The sequence below is a fragment of the Eurosta solidaginis genome, chromosome 4 (assembly GCF_040869045.1).
Source record: "Eurosta solidaginis isolate ZX-2024a chromosome 4, ASM4086904v1, whole genome shotgun sequence".
Classification (NCBI taxonomy): domain Eukaryota; kingdom Metazoa; phylum Arthropoda; class Insecta; order Diptera; family Tephritidae; genus Eurosta; species Eurosta solidaginis.
In genome coordinates, this window is record NC_090322.1 from 10972457 (window position 1) to 10990557 (window position 18101).

The window sequence follows — 18101 nt, forward strand, 5'->3', positions numbered from 1 at the left end:
TTAATAGATAAAATTTGAGCAGCCAGTTAAGCAAACATTTTAAAATATGTAAATAATGCAATATACCAGTCGTCTACAAAAATGTTTGAAAAACACTATTCAGCAAACAATTTAAGTAATCGAACAGCGATTGAACAGGTGATCGAGGCTTTTTACTATTGTGAACGTTTTTATCAAACATTCGCCACTTGTATGAATTCACAATGGTCTAGACCTTTGGAGAAATGTGCGGACGAAGCAACATAGAAGTATAATTGTACTACTCCCAAAGTTGTCTAATAAAGACCATTTTGCAATACAGAATATTGGAGTTATTTATTCGACAGTTCAGCGATTCCAACGTTAGCAGAAGGTTTGGAATAAGCGGAATTCCCTAAATTCGGTACAATATAATGGAAATATCGTGAAAGCTGCAGCTCAACCAGAACCAAGATGTCTAAGTCTAAGCCAGCATATGAAGACGCCTGTTAGACGTATATGTCTCAACTTCAGTCATATCATCGCATAAAAACAATTTCAATTTAACAGCTGCCATAACTACAAGCGTACATTTATGCAGAGAACACAGATCCGACAGCTGGGCACGCTTGCAACTAACGACGTGCCGAGCTGTGAGTTTGAATTACTGATCAGACTTATGGTTTTCATGCACTTTTTTTTGAGTGTGTATTTAGCACTTTCTTATATGTAATTATGTATGCTCATTTCTTGTGAACTTCCATTCGTATATAAAAAAATTAAAATATACTAAGGAGAGGTTAAATTAGCGGTTGGGTAAAGTGATGTTAGATTCGATTTAATAAGCTTGAGCATGAATTTCCTAAATAAAAAAACGCCTTCCGGTAGTTAATCAAATATCCGCAAGTTTTGAATGGTTGCTTCAATTCTGTCCATGGTGAATACATTTAGACCATACTTTCGGAAAGCCCTTTGCTTAGGTCAACGCAGAAAGCTCTGTGAAGTTGGCACCTACTTGGGCGAGTAATTAAAAAAACCATATCTCATTCGTTTGTCCATGTTTGTCCAGGAAAAATGTTCGTTTGTCCACCTTTTGTTAAAAAGGTATAAAAAAAAAAAAAAAAAAAATCGTGTGTGAAGTTGGCACCTCCATTTGCGAGTAATTAAATAAACCAAATGCCATTCGTTTGTCCATCGTTTGTCCACGTTTGTCCACGTTTTTCCAGGAAAAATTTTCGTTTGTCCACCTTTGTTAAAAAGTTACAACAAAAAATTTTTTTTTGGAAAAAAAACCCAAAATTTTTTTTTTCGCTTTATTGTGCTAAATCGTATGTCCGTCGTTTGCCCATCGTTTATCCATGTTTGTCCAGGAGAAATTTTCGTTTGTCCACCTTTTGTTAAAAAGTTATAACAAAAATATTTTTTTTCGAAAAAACCCCAAATTTTTTTTTTCGCTTTATTGTGCTAAATCGTATGTCCGTCATTTGCCCATCGTTTGTCCATGTTTGTCCAGGAAAAATTTTCGTTTGTCCACCTTTTGTTAAAAAGTTATAACAAAAATATTTTTTTTTCGAAAAAACCCCAAATTTGTTTTTTCGCTTTATTGTGCTAAATCGTATGTCCGTCGTTTGCCCATCGTTTGTTCATGTTTGTCCAGGAAAAATTTTCGTTTGTTCACCTTTTGTTAAAAAGTTATTTCAAAAAGCAAAAAAATCGTGTGTGAAAAAAAATTTCGTCTGTCAATTCAAAAAAAAAAAAACTCGTGTGTGAAGTTGGCACCTCCATTTGCGAGTAATTAAAAAACCAAATGCCATTCGTTTGTCCACGTTTGTCCAGGAAAAATTTTCGTTTGTCCACCTTTGTTAAAAAGTTACAACAAAAATATTTTTTTTTTTTGGAAAAAAAACCACCAAATTTTTTTTTCGCTTTATTGTGATAAATCGTATGTCCGTCGTTTGCCCATCGTTTGTCCATGTTTGTGCAGGAAAAATCTTCGTTTGTCCACCTTTTGTTAAAAAGTTACAACAAAAATATTTTTTTTTTGGAAAAAAACCCCAAATTTTTTTTTCGCTTTATTGTGATAAATCGTATGTCCGTCGTTTGCCCATCGTTTGTCCATGTTTGTCCAGGAAAAATTTTCGTTTGTCCACCTTTTGTTAAAAAGTCATAACAAAAATATTTTTTTCGAAAAAACCCCAAATTTTTTTTCGCTTTATTGTGCTAAATCGTATATCCGTCGTTTGCCCATCGTTTGTCCATGTTTGTCCAGGAAAAATTTTCGTTTGTTCACCTTTTGTTAAAAAGTTATTTCAAAAAGCAAAAAAAATCGTGTGTGAAAAAAAAATTTCGTCTGTCAATTCAAAAAAAAAATAAAAAATCGTGTGAAGTTGGCACCTCCATTTGCGAGTAATTAAAAAAACCAAATGTCATTCGTTTGTCCATCGTTTGTCCACGTTTGTCCAGGAGAAATTTTCGTTTGTCCACCTTTTGTTAAAAAGTTATAACAAAAATATTTTTTTTGAAAAAAACCCCAAAAATTTTTTTTTCGCTTCATTGTGCTATGTCGTATGTTCGTCGTTTGTCCAGGAAAAATTTTCGTTTGTCCACCTTTTGTTAAAAAGTTATAACAAAAATGTTTTTTTTTTCGAAAAAAACCCCCAAATTTTTTTTTTTTCGCTTTATGTTCTAAATCGTATGCCCGTCGTTTGTCCACAAAAGATTTCCTATTGTCCACCATTTGTTAAAAAGTTATAATAAAATCAATTTTTTTACGAAAGCTACTAAACAATTGCTGCTCATGAAATTATGTGTAAATTCAATTGAGGCATTTAGTCTTTTTTTATGTGGAAATATATGACAAACATCTGCTAACATAACGTGTTATAAAATTCGGCTTGCTCTTCTAAATCTCGAAGATCGAAAAATGATCTTTCAAATTGCATGCGTGCTGGTTTTTCGTACTAACTCTGTATGTGTTAAAACAAGTAAGGAAGGCTAAGTTCGGACGGACCCGAACACTATATACCACCTATGGCATTAAAGGTATTATGGAAAAAATTTTAAATGAGGTGCCAACTTCAACTTTTTTTTTTTTTGAAATAACTTTTTAACAAAAGGTGGACAAACGAAAAATTTTCCTGGACAAACATGGACAAACGGTGGACAAACGAATGAGATATGGTTTTTTTAATTACTCGCCCAAGTAGGTGCCAACTTCACAGAGCTAACCCAGAATATATAAGATTCTAAATATTTTACAATTTTTATTTCGAATAGTTTCGTTATTAACCAGATAATCTAACATGGATCTACTAATTTGTCACATACACACGGTAAACCATGTGTTTATAAGCTAAAGGTGTCATTATTACTAGCAGATTTTATTATATTTATTGGTATGAATAAAAAATATTACTCACTAATTGGGGTCACATTGCATAATAAACACATTACTAAAACACGAAAATCGAAACGACGCAAACTTGTTGGTTCAGCGCATCCCAGCAGTCAAACTAACTAAGGTGTAAAATGTAAGCTTAAACGTTAACGTAGTCTTTGTAAGCGGATACACTGGCTAGGCCATGTTATGCGAATGAAAGATGACGCTCCGGCTAAGAGAATATTTTTATCGGATCCCGCCTATGGAAGCAGAGGAAGAGGGCGGGCCCCCACTCCGCTAGAAGGACCAAGTGGAACACGATTTAAAGTATCTTGGTGTGACCAATTGGCGCCAGTTGGCCGAGCGAAGAAGCGACTGGCGCGCCTTGTTGGACGACCATAACCGTATAAACGGTGAACACAAATTAAGTAAGTAGGTAAATGCAGGCGTAATGTGTGGTATTGGTATGCTGTTTGGAGTAATTCATAACGTAAGCGTAAGTGTAGTCACTACACTGTACCGTGATGTGGGAACAATGTACGTGGTATAGTTCATATGAGCGAAATCATACAGCAAATCAAAGCAAGGTAAGGCAAGGCAAGGAACGATAAGATAAGGCATTTCAAAGCAAGGCAAAGCAAGGAAAAAAGAAAAGAAAAGTAAAAAGAAAAAAGGAAAGAATAAAAAAGAACAGAAAAAAAGGAAAATAAAGAAAAAATTCGGAATAGGTGTTTGGTCGACGAGGTATCAATATGTTATCGAAGTGTTATAAATTTGGTTTCGACTACTAAGATTACCAATGTGTTAGAAATTTTTATCGACGAGTTGTCGAGTTTTTATCCAAAAGGTACCTATTTTTTATCGAAAAGTTATCGATTATTTATCTAAAATCTTTCGCCAAATACACGACACGAACATCTCCGCGAACATTCCGCAATCTTGTTCGCAGCTTTGGCCATACACCATACGAACTTTTGGCCGAACATTAGTTCTCTTTCAGACAGCGATGAATACGGGCAACAATTGTGCTGCAGCACTATTGCTCGCTGTGGCAGATTAAAGTCGCATAATCATTATTCTTTTTAATTCTATTACAATAATCTTTGCTTTTTACTTGCCACAATGATGGCAAAGATTTATACATTTCAATAAATTCACTCAGAAATTTTTTATTGTCCATTTTACTTTTCCGCGCACGTCTGTTCCGTTCAGAAATTATTACGATTATGAGCTATTTCGCCATACACGCTTGAACAGTTCGCGCAAATGTTCGCCAAAAATTAAAATATTTTGATTTTTGGCGAACATTTGCGCGAACTGGCAAACACCACCATACACGACAGAAAAGGTCGCAGAAACATGACATAACGGGAATGTTCGCGGAAATGTTCGTGTCGTGTATTTGGCGCTTTACCTAAAATTTTTAGATTTTTTTTATAAACATGTTATCGATTGTTTATGATCTGTTATCTAAAATTAATCGAATTGTTATCAAAATGTTATCGATATGCTATCGAAAGTTTATCGAAGTTTAACCAATTTCATCGGTTTGCTTTTATACAGATACCAATAAAGCTTTAATATAAAAACGTTTGTGATAACATGTTTACACATCGATACTCTCACGACTTTTTTTGTTTAGTTGAGTTAAAAATTCTAATATCAAACTAGTATTTTATCTCTCTACTTGGTTTAGTGTTGCGTAATTAAACTTTTGCATTAGAAAAATTTGTTGGCTAATATAGAAGATGTTAAAGGTTGATCAAATATGCACTGCGAGAAGACAGAATTAGAACTACTACCACCTCTAAATGCGATAGTTATGCGCTGGTCCGGAACTAGTGCGATTCGCTGCAGGACTGATATGTAAACATGTAAAAGAAAATCATATTACCCTAATAACAACAACAGAACAAAACAGAAAGTGATTAAAGCTCAATCCATCAATACACCTGACCTATATGTACATAGATAAATATACAAAGGCGGACAGACTCGTTTATTACACAGGTGTCATCGGTTTTGCATAAAAGTGTATGTACCGTGCACGTACAAAAGTGAAGACAGGCAATAACGTTAAAGGTACCATATAAACTAGCAAGTCCAGCTGAAAGGAGGAGAATCAATTTAATTGTGAATTTATGTTGCAGATGTTTGCAAATTTAATTTAATTAAGAAACTCGAACAATCTATCAACTGCGCTCATTTAAATGCCTGCCCAAGATCAAGGAGCAATATAACATTAAATAGGATAGATTGGGGTTGGAAAAGAAATGCAAAGTAAATGCGACGCTAAATATAATTAAAGTATTACCTGCTTTAGAAGAGACGCCGCTTTTGTACCGTCTGATAAAAGTTCTTCTTCCGTTTAAACTGACATTGATGTCCAACGTTGACAAAAGAAAGGAACGTAAAAAATTTGAATGTGTGTTAAGTCAAGTAAAGTACAGACTTTTAAGGACACGCCGACAGGATATTTTATGAATGTAAATCGCTAGCGAATACAAGGTTTTACTTTTAAGTACATGTAAGTGAAAACATAATAAAGCCCTGTAGAAGTCATCATACAGGAAAGCGGCACAATAACAAATTAAAAAAGCGGATGTCTCTTTTTGTACTGCCAAAATGTAGTCATCCCGTTGCAAGCAAACCTAAAACCTTCTCTAATGAGAATTTTGGATACGCGAGAATAATGCGATGAATTTCGTTTCGCCGCAAAACTTATACGCTGGCGTTGAGCAACACCACCAATTCAGGGTTCAAGTGGTTGATAAGCGCAATACAAAGCTTCCGCAACCCTATTGTCAACCTCACCTACGCGAGGGGAATCCTGCTACAAATATGAAGGTGTCATACACATGTTTAACAGGCGAGGCTCTGGCGACCCCAAGTTCCTCATGGCACTAGGGGTGGAGACGGGATGGCTTGGAAGGTTTAATATGGTCATATTAATCGTTTCCGAGATGGTCGGGCTAGTACCTTTATGGTGCTTTGTTACCGGAACGTACCGGATCTGTATCCGAAAAAGGATCATCAACATCGATAACACTCCCAAAAACCTTCGGAGAGTGTTGTTGTTGTTGTTGCGATAAGGACACTCCCCGAAGGCCTTGGGGAGTGTTATCGAATTGATGGTTCTTTGCCGGATGCCGATCCGGTACATTCCGGTACCAAGCCCGACCATCCCAGGAACGATTTGTTATGACCACATGCGACCTCCTAGGCCATCCCGCCCTCCCACCCCCTACAACTATAAGGAGTTCGGGGTTGCCAGAGCCTCGGCTGTTAATGAAACAGGATTCGCCACGGATAGGTGAGGTTGACAATTGGGTTTGGAGAAGATATGTATTGCGCTGGCAACCTGAAAGGGCTGCGCTACTCAAACCCCTTGAATCCGGTATTTTAGTCGCCTCTTACGACAGGCATACCTACCGCGGATGTATTCTAACCCCCTAACCCGCTAGGGCCTTTTGGAGAGTGTCTTTATCGTTAATACAACAACAACAACCAACTCAGTCAGAATTGAGAAGGATCTCTCGAACACCAGCGTTCTAAGTTCTGCTTACTCCAAACTGGAAAAAAGTGAAAAACATGGGTTTGATGGTGAATGAGGGCAAAACAAAGTACCTGCTGTCATCATGCGAAGAGTCAGCGCATTTGCGCCTTAGCAACCACGTCACTGTTGGCAGACATACATGTTATCGAAGGAGCTAAGGACTTTGTTTATAGAGGAACCAATATTAACACACAAAAAAACGTCAGCCAAAAAATCCAGCGAGGAATCACTCTTGCCAACAAATGCTACTTTGGACTGAGTAGGCAATTGAAAATTAAAGTCCTTTCTCGGCAAACGCAGATCATGCTCTACAAGTCACTTATCTTACCCGTCCTGGTAGTGTTCGAAAGAAAAGTTCTTCGAACGATTAATGGACCTTTAAACGTTTAGGACGGTGAGTGCCGAAGAAGATTTAATGCTGAGCTGCACGAGCTTTACGCAGGCTTTAACATCGTCCGGCTAAGAAAGTAATTTTATTGGAACCCATTCAGGGAAGCAGAGGAAGACGGCGGCCCTCACTACGCTAGAAAGACCAGGTGGAAAATGATTTAAATTCCTTCGGTGTGACTCATTGACGCTAATTATCCTAACAAAGAAGCGACTGACGCGCCTTGTTGTACGACGACGGTTATGAACTTCGAAGTTGAATAGTTATGAAATTGTAATGCCGCATTCATATCAAGGCCGCAGGCATTCATTTTCATTTCAAAGGGATTTGTCTTCATTTCATTTAATGGAATTAATCCAGCTAATAAGTATAAATATGTAATTATGTATAAAACAATAGTCTATAAGAGGGGCGAATACATATCAGAAGACAGAATTCGAAAACAATGCAAATAAAACGAGTATGTAAATAATAGAAACGTAGTACATAAGACGATATTGATAAAATAAAATTAAAAAATTAAATATACAATAAAAGCTTGGAAGAAAAGTTAAATCGCTTTAAAAGAATGCCAGGTTTATAGAAACTTATCTACCTAATTCATGAATATTCAAAAATAATTAAGTAGAACTTATCAAAAAAGAAGAAAAAAAATGAAATTGATTGAGGAAAACACCGACACCCAACAAAAAACAATAAATGTCTGCCCGAAAAGCAAGTTATATAAAAATTAACAACAATAACATTAACGGCGGCGCATCGACAAGTAATCATAACAAATCGACAGAAAACATTAACGTTAATGACCCAGTTTTCTCCAAATATTTTTACACACGAACTCATTGACCATAAAATTTATTTAGTTGTAAGCGCGCGAAACTCAAAGCAAATAACCAAATGAAATGCAGCGTTGGAAAGTGGTGAATAAATAATTCGATACTTGATTCCCTTAAATTAATTCCTTTATGGAAGGTGTAACCTGCAGAAAGAAAGCAGTTCGGTAAAATTCTTGATTTTTACGTCACATAAGCTGTCACGGGAGTGATTTCAAAAAAAAATTTTTTCTTTGAGTGACTCATCAGGTGATCATGATTTAAAAAGTTGCTGTCGTGAACGTGAACAATACCAGTACCACGCTCACCTCCAGCTTTAATTCAAGATGATGTGTACCTTAAAAGCCTTAACCCTTTAACAGGTTTTAAAACGTAAAAAAAAACAAATACTTGGCGCGGTTTACTTCCGAGGAGACTTATGCCGAGCTTCTCTTCCAATTTTCGTCGTGCTCCTTTTAATTTTCCCTACAAATTGACGAGGCGGGACCTAAATGTTTTATGCCGACACCGAACGGCATCTACAAGGCAGATGAAATTTCACTGAGAAGATTTTCATTGCAGAAATACACACTTCCGGGGGGCGACCCCGCTTATAAAAACAAGAAAAAGAAATGGGACCATGAAAAAAAGTTTTGCCAAAACAATTTGGTTGTTGTTTAATCGGTGTATTGATTTGTAAGATCGTGGATTCGAGTCGAGGCTGCACTGTATGCCGTTCTGCACATTCCACCTGTAGACCTGGTGGTGCAGAACATAGCACTAACAACTGCAACGATACTCAATACCTTGGGGCAGCTTGAACGCAGAGCATATGGTATAGTAGTATGGTGTCATCAAATATTGGACGGACAAAATACCTAGTTTCCTACCAGCGCTTCGATGGGTCTCTTAGATAGAGGTGGAAGATTGGTGCAAGGGCGCTCAAATCGTAGACAAGGCGATACACGTGTATACCAAGGGTTCCAAAGTAATGGAAGAAGTAGGGTCTGCGGTATACTGCGCAGATCCGAAAATAAAAAAATCCCACAAACTGCCAGATCACTTTATTAAATTCAGGCGGAAGTAGTAGCCGCGACTAAAGCAGTAGAAACACTGGAGGAAAATAGCTTAAACTACAGCCGCGTCAGTTTTCACATTGACAGCCAAGCAGCAATTAAGGCTGAAATATTTCATAGCACGTCTATGCAACCCCTGGAAAGTATTAAGAAAGGGGTCGCTCGGCATATGGGAATAGATAGAAATGAAAAGCGGATGAGCCAGCTAAACAGGACGCATTGCTCGAAGGTTGTAGCGTAGACGTCCCAATTTGATTGGGCGAGATTAAAAAAAGTCGAGAGCAGCAAATGATCGACCAAGCAGCAAAAACGTGGAACTAAGCGCGGGGCTGCAAATTGTCGACGATCATGTGCAGGTCTTAAAACCTTAGATTAACAAAGTTACTCCTAACATTGAAAAGAGGGGACTGTAGGCTCATGATGGGTATTCTGACTGGACACAGCCTTCTGGCGTTACATGCTTTTAAATTAGGCCTTATCAGTGATAGCAAATGTTCTGAGTGCTGCCACGAAAGGTTATTGAGATAGTATTTTTTCCTATTGCTATAGCTCATCTAGAAGCACAATCAAAAGCTGTGAAGTAGTATTTATATTGTTACGAATATTAGCAAAACTAAGGAGTGCTGCCATTTCCAGGCCGATGCTAAGCAGTGACGTGAATTCACATCAATAATTCAATCATTATGTATCTACATAAACGAATCAATAATTGCGTCTACACATATGTACACATTCCGACGAGCAACATTTACATACAAGGCAGCGAGAGATGAGATGTCACACACAGATGAATTTACTTATACGCTTATGTGTGTGCGGGAGACTGTAAACTACAAACTCACATATGTACATCTGAGAAGCGCTAAAAAGTAGACAATTGTAAACAAGTAGAAACTATATGAGAACTATACACACACGAATATAGTTGGTAAGTTCTGGAAATGGAAGAGCCTAGAAGTATGCAGCGTAAACTATAAAAGCGGGGCAGGCGAGTAAGAAGTAATTCAGTTTGAGTTGAGCTATCAATCAGTTTGATTAAGCACGCGATCTGGCGGCCAATAGTAGAGTTTCATTTGAGTTATCAATCAGTTTGGTTATTAAGCCAGCGAGTAGCAAAATATAAGTGTTATTGTGAAGTACTTAATAAAGGCCATTTTTTCCATCATTCAATATTGGAGTTATTTATTCAACAGTTTAGTGATTCGAACTTAGCAGAGGATTGCAAATAAGAGGATTTGCAGCAAATTCGTTACAATTGGTGTCAGAAGAGGAATTGTTGAATAAATTCCAGAAGACAACAAGGATATAGCAAAGTTCAGTGAATTAAAGATCCAGCAACTGAAGAAGGAGCTGGAGAGCCGTGGATTGAATACAAGCGGCGTTAAACTCGAACTTCAGGCACGGCTACGAGAGGCAATGGAAGCAGAAGGAATTGATGTGGAAGAGTATGTCTTTCACCTTGATGGCGAGGAGACAACAAAAATTGAAGAGAAAAACGAAACATCGCAGACGGTTACCAGCACAGACTTGAACATGATTTTGGCTGCAATATCTGCTCAAACATCGACAGTGGCTTCTCAACTGGAATCGCAAAAGACAGATATAACATCTCAACTGGCATCTCAACTAGAAGAACAGAAAACGTATATGTCATCTCAACTAGAAGAACAGAAAACGTGTATGTAATCACAGATGGAATCCCAAGAGACACGAATAACATCGAAGATTGAAGCACAAGAAACACGTATTTCAGAAATGTCGACACAAATTTCTTCACAACTGGAATCGCAGGAAACCCGTATAACATCAAAGATGGAAGAACAAGAGGAGCGCTTATCATTGCAGGTGGCACAAATGTCTTCACAGTTAGAAGCACAGGAAGCAAGGGTAACATCAAAGCTGGAAGCGCAGGATGCAAAAATCGCTCAATTTCAGGCAGAAGTCGATGATTTGAAGGGTCGTATGGAGCAGTTACAATTAAATCGTCCAGCAGTTTCAGCGAGTAATCCAAAGGTAAAAACACCATCCTTTGACGGTTCTGTTTCTTTCCAGGTCTTTAAGCTACAGTTTGAGAAGACCGCAGCAGTGAACAACTGGAATGCGGAAGATAAAGTTGCTGCACTGTTCGTGGCATTGAAGGGGCCAGCAGCGGAAATCCTACAGACGATTCCCGAAGGAGAGCGGAACAGTTATGACGCATTGATGGCTGCTGTAGAACGGCGATACGGAAGCGAACACAGAAAACAGATATTTCAAATAGAATTGCAAAACCGCTACCAAAAATCTAACGAGACTTTGCAGGAGTTTGCTTCAGATGTTGAAAGGTTGGCTCATCTCGCAAATGCGGACGCACCCGTGGAATACACCGAGAGGGTAAAAATCCAGAGTTTTATAAATGGCATACGAGACGTGGAAACGAAGCGAGCTACATACGCAAACCCAAATCCAACATTCGCAGAAACGGTGTCACAAGCTCTGATTCAGGAAACAGCGTCGCTTCTGTGTAAGCCAGTTTTCAAAGCACGCCGTGTGGAAGTAGAAAGGCCAGAGTGGGTAGACGCAATATTGGAGGGGCTGAAAGGATCGCAAAAGCGGAGTGAAAAAGTTATCAAATGCTTCAAATGCGGGAAGTCCGGTCACATTGCACGTCATTGCGATCTTGGGCCTAATAGTTCCAACAATGTGGGTGGCCGTAAACGCAAAGCTGGAGGAGATGAGCAAGAGCGAGTAAGAGATAAAGAACGAAAACTTGCCCCGGCTATTGAATGTCCTGTGATATCTGTGTCGCAAATTGGAAGGAAATCAAGCAGTCTTACCGTCAGAGGGAATGTGGATGCAAGGAGCGTGTACTGACTGTAGATACGGGCGCATCTCATTCCTTGATTCGATCTGATTTGGTCTACAATAGAGTAAAGTCATTACCTGGAGCGAGGTTGCGTACGGTCACAGGCGAATATAACCAAGTCCAGGGAGAAGTAATATGTGAAGTCCTAATTGGGAAGGTCACGGTTCTACACAAATTCGTTGTGGCGGAGATCGTTGATGAAGTTATATTGGGAGTGGATTTCTTGGTTGACCATGACATCAAGATCGATATGCAGAGAAGGGTGATGCATTATGAGAACCAAGATGTGCCACTTAACTTCAGTTTGGAAAAAGGGTTCAGCAGTAAGCGAGTGCTGGTGGAGGAGATTCGACAGGGACCACGAAAGTCGAGGAAAGTAGATCGAGCAAAGGTTGATGGATCGAATGTGCCAAATAAAGCGAAATTAAAAGTACCTCCGAGGAAAAGACCGGCATCAACAAACCCTAATGGACGCACTAAAATGACTGAAAGAAATTTTCAGAAAGAATGCAAGGATGGTTTCAAGCCAGCGCGCACTTTTGTTGGGAAACTTCGGAACGATACTGAGTATGTGAAGCCAATCCGTCAAGAACAAGCTCTACAAAGTAGTTCTTCATTGGCCAAGCAACAGAGTGCGAGAGAACGATCCAGAATAATGAGTATTAAGATGGAACACAGGTACGACAGGGAAAATAATTCGGAAGGTTTCCGGAATGGAGATTTGGTACTGTTAAACAACCCTCACCGGCGGAAAGGTATTCCAGCCCAATTTCGGTGCAGTTGGGAAGGCCCGTACAAAGTTGTGAAGAAGATCAGTGATACCATCTACCGCATACAAACCACTGGGAAACCACGGATTAGAAGGGTGGTACATTTGGAGATGCTAGCGGCGTTTAGATTGGGAGATTTGTCTGATCGGGACGATCAGATTTAGGTGGAGGGCAGTGTTACGAATATTAGCAAAACTAAGGAGTGCTGCCATTTCCAGGCTGATGCTAAGCAGTGACGTGAATTCACATCAATAATTCAATCATTATGTATCTACATAAACGAATCAATATTTGCGTCTACACATATGTACACATTCCGACGAGCAACATTTACATACAAAGCAGCGAGAGATGAGATGTCACACACAGATGAATTTACTTATACGCTTATGTGTGTGCGGGAGACTGTAAACTACAAACTCACATATGTACATCTGAGAAGCGCTAAAAAGTAGACAATTGTAAACAAGTAGAAACTATATGAGAACTATACACACACGAATATAGTTGGTAAGTTCTGGAAATGGAAGAGCCTAGAAGTATGCAGCGTAAACTATAAAAGCGGGGCAGGCGAGTAAGAAGTAATTCAGTTTGAGTTGAGCTATCAATCAGTTTGATTAAGCACGCGATCTGGCGGCCAATAGTAGAGTTTCATTTGAGTTATCAATCAGTTTGGTTATTAAGCCAGCGAGTAGCAAAATATAAGTGTTATTGTGAAGTACTTAATAAAGGCCATTTTTTCCATCATTCAATATTGGAGTTATTTATTCAACAGTTTAGTGATTCGAACTTAGCAGAGGATTGCAAATAAGAGGATTTGCAGCAAATTCGTTACAATATCTTAAAAACACTGCTTCTTGCTTTCTCAAACCATTATATGATATTTAGGTGGTCTGAATCTTTAGCGGAAATAATTATTTTGTAAAAAATCAGTTATTTGTCTTCACATGTAATTTGCAATTATTTTTGATACGATCAACGTAAAATAATTAATAGATAAGCATTGATAATAGATATTTAAGTGTTTTCGATACTCAAAGTAAATTCAGTAATTCATGCATATTTTAGCTACCTGCTTTTATTATGACTCACTTCAAAGTGGGCGTGCTAACAGAAAAAACGCCTTAATAGCCAACCTAAAAATCACCCAATTTCTTATTATCAGGCATGAGTCAGTTGATTGACATTGAACTACGGGAATCCCGAACACGAATTCCCATTTCTCCTGAGCAAAGCGTGCTTTGACGTTCCCTCCCGGTCATCAAGATACTTCACACCTCTTTTTCTGAAGCAGTATCGAACTACTTTTGAATTGAATAAACCCTTTCGCTGTTGGTGGAATTATAACTCTCTTAAGCCCAAATTTGATACTTTGGACTCGCTTTCCAACATAAGAAAAACTGTTCTTTCGCCTCTTAGTATTTAATAGCTTTTTGTAGTCATAGGCATAACAATTCCAAATTTCATTCTACTCAGCTGTTCTTCACATCTCTGTAGCTGCGCAGTTCTAGATCACGACGCCTAACAAACCCCTGCCTTTCAACGAAGCAGCAAAGCGAAAATAACAAATTCATGCGCCATATGTACGTGCGGCCCTCGTTTCGGTTGAAAGGGGTTTGGTGCGTAATCCGTTGGGTTTATTCTTAAAGTTTTTTTTTGAAATACTCATATGTTTTTTGAACAAAAATTAAAGCTAACCTAGTCTGTATAATCATTTTAAAATCCCGAAATTTCAGTAATGCAAAATATCTTCACGATTCAACAAAGCATTTTTTTTAACATTTTATTGTTAGTATTTTCATTTTTGGCTTAAACTGATAAAGGCTATGAAAGAAAAGTAGAAAAAACCAAATTGAGCAGATTAAATAAGCATGCTTAAGCAATTTGTTATTTATCTTCAGCGTTTGCTGATTTATTGACATGCCATATTCGTTCAATTTTCTGGTTAAGTGAAGTTATTATCGATGTTCATTGCTTTCTATTATCTTCAAGATTTTTTTAACCAACGCTGTCAGTATATTGTGCTTATTTTATTTAAGTTTTTATTTTACTGTTTGAATTTAAGATTTCCAATTTTTCCAACTTTGTTAAGAGGACTTATCGCTCAAGTTGTTCGACAGCACTTTCACAGCACTATTCATCTCGAAATTTCCAAAAGGCGGTGGAAAGTGTACCGAACAAAGTAGAAGATAAAAGAATTCACAGTTTTCTTTCCAATAGCGCAATACAAACTGAGATAATAAGGGTAAAAATATACTAATTTCACCATAAGGGATTCTTGAAATAGTGCTAAGTTGCAATCGGAATAACTTACGAAATCTCGCGCGTTACCTAAGACAACTCAAACGGCAGAGTCCAAAATGATTTTCTTCTAAAATAGCCTAAGGAAGAAAATCCCAACCAATAGTAAGAATTAGCCCGGCTTTTCAGTAGTTGGTTAAGCTAAGCTTAAACTAAGTTTCCTTAAACTCTAGTCAAATTCAAACTCCAGTTAAACTACTGAGCAGTTTTTCAGTCACAGTTTAAGACCGCCTTTGGGGTATGCTTTTTTGTGCGGCAACATTGGTTTTTTATTATCTAGATAATTTGCAGATACGGCAACAGCTGGATTTTGTTTACCCAACAAACATGGAAAAAAATATTCTGCACCGATATATATATCTAGTTCCGGAAATATTCAGCATTTATTTAATTATTCTTAAACCTGATAGTTCTTGAGTTGATATCCAACTTCATTCTTCAATCACTATCCATGTGGACTGTGGAGAGATCTTTTTTAACTATGCTGAAAAACATAACCGTAAAAAGTGATCTTTTCTACTCTGTGGCGCAGTCACACTGCACTTCACTCGTTTGGGCCTTTGAAAAGCAAAAACAAATATTCCATTATTTTTCATTGTATATTGTATTTAAATGTAATACTTAGAATATATACATATTCGAATTTATATATGTACATACATATATGTATATTAGGCTGCTTTTTTTCACCATCACTTTTTTCTTTACTGACACGCTGAAATTTTGTGGGAAATACCTAAAAAAACATTCTTTGATAATTTTAGCTCTTAACATACATATCTAGTACTCGCCCTCCGCGTATGAAGATTTCCCATATTAAATACGCGTCAACCAGAGTTTTTTTTTAAATCCCTCTATCTCAGAGGTTTTTTATGCGATTTGATTGTTTCGAAAAACATATTACCAAATATGAAAGGATGTACAAAATTGCTGAGCCAGTGCTGTGCAATAAAGCCGATTTTTAGTAGATCATTTCATTCTGAGTAACATGTTTTTTGAAACAATGAAATCGCATACAAAACCGCTGAGATAGAGGGATTTAAAAAAAACTCTAGTTGACGCGTATTTGATATGGGAAATCTTCATACGCGGAGGGCGAGTACTAAATATGTATATTAAGAGCTAAAATTTTCAATGTTTTTTTAGGTATTTCCCACAAAATTTCAGTATGGGAAAAAAGCACCCTAATATATATAAATGAACCAAGAAAGTAAAACAATACTTAAAAAAACATAAGTTAGTGAAGGACTTCTTTTTCTAAAGCTAAAGGAATTTTCATTATCATATTTATAACATAATTAGTACAATCATTTTGTGTCAAATTGGCAATGCTTTGTTCAATTACATCACACATGTTACTGTCGAGCCCCGGACTACCTAATATAGACCGAGCACAGGTTTTAACTTTAGAAAATGCATTTTCTATAGGATTTAACATAGGGGAATAAGGTGGAAGAAACTTAACGATATGTGGACTATTTTCTATCAAGTTTTGAACCTCTCGAGCCCTATGAATACTAGCATTGTCCATAATTAAAAACACAGTTTGCAAATCTGACATTTTTTCAAAAAGGTCCAACAAAAATATTTTGAAATGTTGAGCGTTCACGTTTCCGTTTGAAATGATTTTGTGATGAACAATACCATCGATGGTAATTGCAGCGACCAGTGAAACGTTCCTACCTTTAACAGTAGGTATAACTACATGTGCTCTCTTGCCCTTTTTGGAACGAGCCTGCGATTTTCTTAGATGAAGATTAAAGCCGCATTCATCAATAAAAATCATTCTATTCCTTTCTTGGGGAACCCATTGCGAAAAATTGCTGGCGTAAGTTTGTCTCAAAGTTAATGTACGTTCCTCATTCATTTTATCTAATTCCCTAGAAGCCAACTTTAATGTTATTTTTAAAGTTTTAAGTGAATTAAATATCGTTGTTTACGACAGAATTATATTTTTGTTATCAAAAATATTTTTTTATGTTCTTTAAATTAATTCCTGGCTCGTTTTCTACGATGGTTTCAATTAATTCCAATACTTCGGTTGTTAGCTTTTTTGTGCGATATCCTCCTCGCGTTTAATTAATACTTCCCCATGATTTGCTTTGAATCGCGCTAGCGATGTTTTTGCTGTATTCACGTTAACTGACGTCATGTTTGCAGCTTCAGCGACTCTTTTACCGTCTTCGTATGCTTTTATTAAAAGTAGTTTTTTTCTGCAGAAACTCTTTGATATTGACGAACTCTTCTTCTTTGAAGACTATGGGGGTTTGGCTACGACGACGATCTTGGTTGCCTTCGGCAGGCGCCCAATTATTTGAGCTACCAGAGCTGAAATCACTTCCGCTTTCACTTTCACTCATGTTCAAAGATCAATTGAAACTGAAAATGTGTTGCACTTTTCTTTGCGAATTTGAATAATTATTGAATCCGTTATCTTTGCAGAAATGAAAGGGACAAATAATCATTTGGAGAGTGGAGGTTTTATATAGTTGGTGGTAAAAACTGTTTACTAAATATATAGTAACAGAAAAGTAACAAAAAAGCTACAGTGGGGCAGTTGCCATAGTTCACTTTTAGAAGCATAATCGTTTTTGGAGCGTAAAAGCAAGTGACAAAACCTACAGATGGACGATGCCAAATATGCTTTCATTTGACTTGAATCCAGTTTCATTTAAAATGAAAAAAGTTTCATTTGAAATTAAAAAAGTTTCATTTGACTTGAATAAAGTTTCATTTAAAATGAAAAAATTTTCATTTGAAATGAAAATAATTTGTATTTAATTAGCGAGCTTTGCTCATATTGCTTTATACATTTTTTTTTTTGTTATTGATATTAGAGAAAAATTGTAAGTTTACACACGGCGATGGTTACTAGGACATGTTTCTGAATTTCACTTCTTCTCTTCGAATCTCCAACATTCATAAATGAAAATAATTTCATTTGACTTGAAAAAAGTTTCATTTAAAATGAAAAAAGTTTCATTTGACCTGAAAATGCTATAGCGGTAATGAAGCA

General features: G+C 37.1%; 1 protein-coding gene across 3 annotated transcripts in view; it reads right to left on the reverse strand.

Annotated features, from left to right (window-relative positions):
* Window positions 1–18101, reverse strand: part of shi (dynamin-1 shibire) — an 87395-nt gene that overhangs the window by 42346 nt on the left and 26948 nt on the right. The window lies entirely within an intron of this gene.